This window comes from Armigeres subalbatus, chromosome 3 (assembly GCF_024139115.2).
Source record: "Armigeres subalbatus isolate Guangzhou_Male chromosome 3, GZ_Asu_2, whole genome shotgun sequence".
NCBI classification, from domain to species: Eukaryota; Metazoa; Arthropoda; class Insecta; order Diptera; family Culicidae; genus Armigeres; species Armigeres subalbatus.
This window is the reverse complement of record NC_085141.1, coordinates 294,719,083-294,728,374: the sequence shown is the minus strand read 5'-3', so window position 1 is coordinate 294,728,374 and position 9,292 is coordinate 294,719,083.

Sequence of the window (9,292 nt, the reverse complement as noted above, 5' to 3'; positions counted from 1 at the left end):
GTTTAAAGTGCAAATTAAACGCATTGTGACCTCAGAAAGTTGCAGTTCGTAGCAGAATCACAAGGGAGAGGCGTGTCGGAGAGAGATGCTACAAATATTTATTCGCATGGATGGCATCAATGGCAGTGAGCTGCTCTGGCAGCCTATTACTATAGAGCATCTAAACGACTTCGATTTGGCTGATGATATTGCTCTACTAGCACAACGGTTCTCTAATATGCAGAGTAAGCTGAACGACCTGGCCGAACGCTCATCAACTGCGGGTCTTTTCATCAACGTCATCAAGACCAAATCGTTGGATGTAAACACGAACAACTCCTCCAACTTTACGGCAGCAGTAGAGAAGGTCGAAAACTTCAATATCTTGGCAGCCAGTTAGTGTCGGACGGTGGAACCAAGATCGACATAGGAGTACGGATCAAGAAGGCTTCAATGCATTAAATTTCGAAAGTTCATCAACTCAAACGTAAAACCTGTGTGGTTATACGCCAGTGAGGCTTGGTGTGTATCAGCTCTAAGCAGGGATTACGCAGAAACTGCAAGTATTTATCAACCGATGTATACGTTTTATATTTCGGGCCTGGTGGCCTCACAAATGGAACTCGAATGCTGAGATCCGTTGACGATGCCATCAAAACCGATATCAACAGAGCTTCGAAAGCGTAAATGGAGGCGGTTTGTCCACACATTACGAAAGAGCGGAGAAGAAATCTGCAAGCAAGCGCTGGGCAAGAATCCAGCAGAGGCAGACTCAGCGGCTCGTGGCGGCGTAGCCTCAACAAGGAAATAAAGGAATCCGACAGGAAGCTGACCTGGGCTCTGGCCAAGGCTAAAGCGAGCAGCCGCCCAGGATGGAGTTCTTTTATGTTGACCCTATGAATCCCTAGGGGTGCTCAAGATACATGAATGAATGAATTACGAACATTTTGACTTTGGTTTTCAAAGGGGTGGGGCGTCATGGTCATTTTTTCAAATCAATGGTTTTTCGAAGCCATTCTGGGTCTCACTGCCGAACTACGTAGACCAATAATTTAACTGAGTGTTATTTCAAAATAATTGATCTTATAGAACTTTAGAGCTAATGGGAGCTTTTCGGAATCATTTCAAAAAAACTTAATAACATTTTTTTAGACCTTCCAGCTACGTACCTTCTTCAGCAAAGTTTTTCAGCATCTTCCAGACTATATGCTAACGTATTGAGTTACGTGATTGATGATAAATTGAAACCGCTAAGAGCAAAAATGTAAAAAAGTACGTTTTCCCATACTAATCTCCATGCAAATTTAAAACGGCGATGCGGCATGCGAGGTCGCCACCAATCAAGCTCATATTTTGCACAGTTGATTGGGGTCCCAAAACGATTCAGAAAAACCTTGATCTCACTTGATCGGACGAAAAAAAGTATAAAGTATATTTATTTACAAAATTAGGCTACATTTCATAACAAATAGAGTTTTTTTGGGTTCACGAATGATTATGGCCTAAATTTGCAATTTTTAAAATATTTTCGAAATATTTTCGAAAATCTTACTGATTTTGCGATAGTCACCCATACAACACTGTTTTGTAGGAATGGTCATTTTGGCTATATCCATTTGAAAAAAAAAAACGGTAGAAAAGTTAAGTCCTTTAAAAAAAAGTCCAGAATAATTTTAAAAAAACTTAGTATACAAAGTAACTTTTTGTGACATGACAACGTGTAAAAAATCGAAAAATTTTGGTTACTTTCATTAAATCACGCAGAAAATAATGTTGAAACAATATTTAAAAAAAAATCAAAAAAAATCGTGGCTCGGCTGGACCATCTATAGTAGTTGCGCATCCAACTACACCCGGTTCTTTTTTTTACACGGGTGGGCTTTAGTTGATTACGACCTTTGGCGTTGAAAAAATGAAAAAATTCACAAAAAATCAAAGAAAAAAAGTGATATTTAAAAAACTGTGAAAAATCAGGGTAACCGGGAAATTAAAGAATACCAACCGTGTAAAAAATATTGGGTGTACTCGATCATACATTCCATAAGCGTATGTGCATCCACGCCGACTCCACTTCACTGAAATTTGGTATTTAAGTTTACCAAAGCCTAATGTCAGATATAAAGCGCATCTTTGGTACATGATCCAGACCATCTAGTGTTCCCTTGTTAGACCGAAAATAAGCAAATAAAGACTTCATAAGTGGTCAAACATCGGCAGCTTTTGAGTTACCTAAAAAAGTTTTTCGAACTGAAAGTGCTCCAGGGTATTGAGTTTCGCCAAAAACTATTGATCTGTATCGAACAAATCGAAAAATTCGGTCCCAATTTGTTCAAAAACAGTTTCAGATTGTTTTCTCAGAATTGTGTAAAATGGATATATGCAGTTTCTCAAACAGATGATTTATATGCATACAAGCTTGGTTTTTATATGTGTTCCGTTTTCCGTTTTATTTTGTAGAATGTAGTTTCTTTTCTTGGCTCAGAAAAAATCTTCTTATTTTCCCATATTATTTTGTGTAAAATGTATCTTAAACCACACATCATCCCATCATCAGCGCTAGACAGTCTAAGCATACGTCTCGCCACAGTTTAACTGTTAATTCCATGCACCGACAGGAATCTACCCGTCTTCGACAAGATTGATAAGAGGTAATTCTGTCTCGAAAAGGTTTTCCATTCCGACATACACACACATTTCGCTCATTTCACTTGTAGCAGTTGAACATACTTTACCTGTCCTTCGTGGTCGTCGTCTTCGTCGGCAGCCTCAGCACCCCAGCCCCTGCCACGCAGTGGCCGTATGAGCACCGAGGATACAAAGCAGCTCGTCCTCGTTTCCCACATCCTTTCGATCCCAACGGGAGAAGACAACCGAAAGGGAAACGATGAATGGCAAACGATCTACATTTCGGCTTCTGTTTCACTTTGCCTTGAACTCTCGTGTTGCTTACCTTGCGGTAAAAGTGTGAAACGACTCTCGTCCTTTGAATGGGAAATGTTTTGTGCCAGGTCATGGCTCGAGCATTTTAGCTTTAGGCCGAAGGAAGCTCCAAACTGGACCAGAAAGGTTGCCTTTCGGGGACGGACTCTCGAGTGGACTCACTGTGTTAAGCCCTCGCAAATCTACTCAAATCATATTACACGAAGAAAGGGACGATATGTGATTTTTCGAGCTTAAGCACTGGTTGAATGGAGGAAAAGTGAAAATAGATACTTGAGTTCAAGTGGTTCGGTATGGATAAACTGTTTATCTGGCGCCATCGCTGCAGCATGCGAGGTCGAGCGAAATGAGCCATGAAACAAAGACACTAATCCTTCGGAATGCCATCGAAAGATCACCGATTGGGCATTGTTCCCATTCTTGTGGCAAATTGATGAAATACAAATAAACCAAATGCTCGAGTAGGAGGATTAACATCCTTGCCTGTAGCTATGGTTTTCAGCTATGAAATGGCTCCTTAAAAACTGGAACATCTTTTAATTAGTGAAAATACTGGCAGTACAACGAACCTACTTATATGCTACGGTCTTGTGCTAATGAATGCGCTTTTTTAACTCCACACATGCACACATCTCATCAACATCATCATCAGAAACAGAACTCATTCATTACCATACAAAGAACCCTCTCAGTCCCTTCAGAAAACAAAATCTCTTAGAAAACAACGCCCCAACCACCCCAGTCAGTGCAATCCGATTTCATGCGCTTCAATTCCTCCCGCACTAGCAACAGACGTGGAGAGATCGTGTACACACATACGATTTTTATGTATGATTTCCCAACCTTGCATCGTCTGTTGCGGAAACAGCTTCCGGCCCTCCCATCTGCGAACGCGTGCTCCTACTCTTCTCATAAATAGAACAAAAAATTTGCTATTTTACTTTTTATTCATATTTTTTCGGGACACGTCTCGAGGGTTACAATACTTGAAAATGAAAAATTTACGCCACCCGAATGAATCGCTGGATCTGGTGAAAATGTGCGGGTTTTTGCAAGTACGTATGGTTGGAAATTCAAAGATATGCTCACTTCTCGTCTTGTATCCAGCGATACATTTCGTGTGTTCATATTTGATTAATTTTTACTTATGTTGCAAGGGATGTGCGGATAATTTAATTCCTTTCCGGATATTTTTTACTTACTATCAAATTGTTAATTCAATTTACTATTAAGCTTACATCTAAACAATAACATTAAGTCAAAAATTTGACATCATACAACACGGTTCGAGGCCACGTCTCTCCATCGTCGGTTGCGCCCCATGCTCGCCAAATCATTTTGAGCCTGGTCCGTCCACTTAGTGCGCTGTGCTCCCCGCCTTCTTGTACCCACCGTTTCGGAAGCGAATACCATCTTTGCAGGGATGCTATCCAGCATTCTTGTAACATGCCGTGCCCATTGTATCCTTCCAACCTTTGACACCTTCTGGATACTGGGTTCGCCGTTGAGTTGGTCGAGCTCGTGATTAATTCTTCGCCGCAACACACCGTTCTCTTGTACACCGCCAAAGATGGCCCTAAGCACGAGTCTTCCAAATACACTCCGAGTGCTTTCAAGTTCTCATCGAGCATGATTCAAGCTTCGTGTTCGTAAAGGACTACCGGTTTATGAGCGTTTTGTGCATGATGTATTTGGTGCGGGTGTGAATCCATCAAAACTAAATACAGGGCGCGATTTTTGTGCTAATTTTGGACCTCTGGACCAATTTTTAAAAATACCTAGGAGGAATTTCGAGAAATCTTGAGTTGAAGTTTTTTGTTAAGAAATTTCAAAATATTCCATATTTGAATTCAATATCACTAGAGAAACTACGAAAATGACCAAAGTTCAAGTTTTCAACTAGTTTATATTTGTTGCCGTTATAACAATTATAAATGTTACGAATTAAGTTTTTTTCAATGGTTCATTAACTCTAATTTAGGTTTCTATGTGTTTCTATGTTTCTAAATGAATTTCAATGTATTCCAATTCAGTGTTTATGGAAGATAAGTAAAATGAGAGTGAATGTCACATAATAGAAATTTGAAGCTAAAACATGTGATTGTTGTCACAGCACTTAATAACGGATCGTTGTGAATGTGGGATGATTTGGGTGCTTTGTACTGCTAAATCTCCTCGAAATTCGAATGAACTGACTCGGAAGCTTGTGCGATATGCAAGCCTAGACCTCTACCGGTTTCCCAGCAGAAATCTGGAATAGGATATTTCAAAATATGGTACTTCGAAGTGAATAGAAGCTGCAGTTTTTCACAGTTACTGATTAAATCATCGATTGCTTCTTCAAACCATGCTCGAGTTTGAAAAAAAAAGCATTTGGCGTACACGTTCTTGAAATCATTCAGAACCAGACAATTGTTATATTAATTAGAAATTTGTTACAGTTTGAGTAGAATTACCTACCGTGACATAATCCATAAGATCGGGTGTTCCAGAGGTGAGCCAGCCAAGGGCTGAATTCAATTCAAGATCGGGATTGTCTGTCAAACATTTGGCAGTTGATGCCTCACCTGTGCTTGATTCACCCATAAGTCTACCCACTCTGGCGCCTTCTCATCCAGGAACATGAAAATTGTGTTGGAGATCCCAAGTGTGATGTGCAGTGGCGGAGGCGGGCAAAGGTTTAAGATTTTGTTTTCGTCATTACCGAAAAACAGAGGGGCATGCACACAGCCTGCGAAATTCTTCACCTTTCTTTGGTTCTCGATATACAATTCGATATACCGAGCTACTCTTGTAGGCTGTACAGTATGGACAAGGGTTCTTCGAGGAGTGCGCCATTACGCCAATTTAAATGTTTATAATTTAGAGGTTCCCAGCGACCATGTATTCGAGCTCGTGCAATTTGAATATTTTTGTCCAAATTGGAGAGATAATTTCGTACTTTTCCGCGAGGATTGGTGAAGGTGAAATGATGAAGAGTTTTTTACACCACCATCCTTGAACTCATTGCTCGCCCGATTTCCAATTTGCGAATCAGGCACCGATAAAGTGATTTTGAAAAAGATCCTACCTCCATTAATTCCAATTTTCACAAGAAAATCATATCCAGCTGTTGGTCTTGAACACTTTTTTGCGTATCAGGTTAGGTACACCAGAGCAATATACAACAACCTCATCCGATGAACATCCTACCTTTCTTGTGGTGATGGACAAACAAATCCTTAAGCTATTGGTTCCTTTCCACCAAGTTCTCGCACACATCTGGTTCGATCTTTACTCCCGATGCTCGTATACTTTTTATCACACTTAAATATTGATTAAATTACATAACACACATTTTGTTTCAAATAAAATACTAATTACCCAAGATTTACCTCATGCCCAGGTTATTCTCGCCTTTAGCCTTAAACAAAGAATCCGCACGTAGATTCTTGAAAGTTTCTGGAACAGATGTGTCCTTTTTGAAGACAGACGGTTTCACACGAAGATTTTGAAGAATGGCTTTGCCATCTTGATGGATCAGATGTAAATTCTTTAATTTTAGGTGATGGCCGATACAAATATTCAAAATCTATTTTCTCCCCCCCCCCTCGAACTTTTTTTTGCCAAAATAAAATTTGGATTATTTTGAGGATTTTCAAAACATTCTTTAACAAATCCGAGGATTTTTTTTATTTTTTTTTTTTCATTTTATTATTTTTTTTTATTATCCCCCCCCTTGACCTTTCAGAGACCAGTAGGACAAAAAGTTAATTATATATTTGTAACGGCCTAATTTGAAAAAAAAAACATTTTACCATTCGTATCCGACTATGAGCGCATATTCTAACCCTGGCAAATTGCTTTTACCCTCACGTGCACCGGCTGCGTCACAAATTCTACATTTGCACATATCCTGTGATCGTTTGACGACTGAATTTTTGAGATTGTAACTGTGAATCTTTGGGACCCTTGTGCATCCCTTGCAGTATGCCACACACACCACGCGACATGCTCCACAGATGACCGATGGATACCAGTTTTCTTTGATTTCAAAATCTTGTTGAAATGTTCGGACTACAACCCTTGTACTTTTACTTATAGGTCGAAGCGACGATCCATTCGATAGACAAAGTATGCAAACGAGATTTCTGTTTTTTTTTCGTGAAGATTCATTTTGAAAGCAACAATCCGCACACAATATAGGGTAAAACGTCCTATTATGAAGGGGTTAAGCACCGTGTCAAAGCAAAATTGATTACAAAAATTCTTCAAAAAATACCTGTTGGTCGATTACACATTGTAGTAGTTGAATAGGATGCTCGTTAACTATAGTTTCGTAAATATTACGTCAATTGTGCTGAACTTATGTTGTTTTGTTTTTATCACAATAAAAACAAACTACCGCAATAATAGGACGCAGTTGCCTATCGTTGCGATATTTTTCGAAGGTCAGTCCTATTGTTGCGGTATTGCATGTAATTCTTATGGAGAGCGATACCGCAACAATAGGACCTTAGCACTACCGCAATAATAGGCTCAAAGGATTCAAATTTTTAACGTAAAATGTTGATTTTTCATCATTTTGAACGGAATTTCGTCAAACAAAAGCTGTTCTAGTCGTTAATCCGAAGAGTTTTAGCGTACCCACAATTGTTTTCAATGGTATTATATCCAGAATGGACTACTTGACCACTACCGCAACATTAGGGCATACCACAACGATAGGACGTTTTACCCTCACAGAAAAACAAAAACAGATGATTAAATTTGCGCAAGCATTTTTTTCACTTCTCAACCTTCATTTTATTTTGCAAGCCTACTTTGATGCTCGTCTGTGAGGATTAAATGAATGATTTTATGCAATTTCCATAAAAACCTCTATATAATACTATATATAATAGCCCTGTTTGTCTGTCCGGTGACTTGCCAACCAGACGCAGCACGCGGGAAATTCTCACAAATATAAAATTTTTGACAATTCAATTCTTTTTTACTATCAAATGCAGATAACCAAACCAGTGACAACCTTAGACAACCAGACACAGCATTTGATGAAAAAAATCACAGACAACAGACGTTGAAAATTTTGATTTTTTTAATGCATGAATCAATGAACCGTTTTTATTGAAAAAAAACTCAAAGGTGCAGCCCATTCAGGTTGTACGCAAAGGTGACGTTGAACTACGTAGCTGTATGTAATGAACAGGTTTTCAACTTTTCTGTGCGATGAGACCAAAGCAATCCTTTGTCAAGCTGCTTTCGTTGTTTATCCTGTGCTCCTGAGGTTGAATAAGCATTACAAACCCTGGTTATGTATATAATTTTTAGACCATCATTTGAAAAGGAAGACAAAAACAAACAAAAAATTGAATTTTCAAATAATCGAGGATGAACAACACTCTCAAGCGTTCACATATCCAAATTATCAATTGATAAAAACTTGCTAGAGAGTAAGAATTGATCGATAATTGTATCTTGATTCTAAATATTGGTAAATGCTACTTTTAAACTTATTTTCCTATAACACTTATAACACCTAAACACAATGCCAAACATCCGATTGAACTTCATTGTTGACATTAAATTGGTATTAGATAAGTTTAGGGTTTACATTAAAATGATAATTTCTTGTTTATTACCAATCGATTCCAAAATTTGAAAGATTATCGCCGATGACAACTCGCCTACTTTTCACACCTGAGAAGTTATCAAATAAAAATTCCAATAATTATGGTTTGAGAGTGATTCAGCACAACCCTGACTGATAAAGCGTCTCCACTAGACTGGCCCAGGAAACAAAAAGTTGTCTAATTCCACGGGGCACCCCTCAGGATTGTGTCTTTGGGTGAGAAAATCAATCTCTGAAAATTTCAGCTCAATCGCTTGTTGCATAAGCTGGCGCATTTGATTTGAAGTTTGTATGGGGATTTCAGCCAAAATGTATAGGAAAATACACCTCCGTCACTCATTCGATCTGAAAATTGGTTCTGATTGCTCGATTGACCTCAGAATTGCAAAAACGGCAGTTGGTATGCTACAGAACAATTTCACAGAACATTGTATGATGATTAAATGAACTTTTATAAGGGTTTCTGGCTGATGTGATTCTGATCAAAAACCCAAAAATACACAAATCAGCTCCTAATAATTCAGCCGAAAATTATACTGTAAAGTTCATTTAATCATCATGCAATGTTCTGTGAAATTGTTCTGTAGCATACCAACTGCCGTTTTTGCAATTTGAGGTCAATCGAGCAATCAGAACCAATTTCCTGATCGAATGAGTGAGGTGTATTTTCCATACATTTTGGCTGAAATTCATACAAACTTCAATTCAAATACGCCAGCTTATGCAATAAGTGATTGAGCTGAAATTTTCAGCGATTGATTT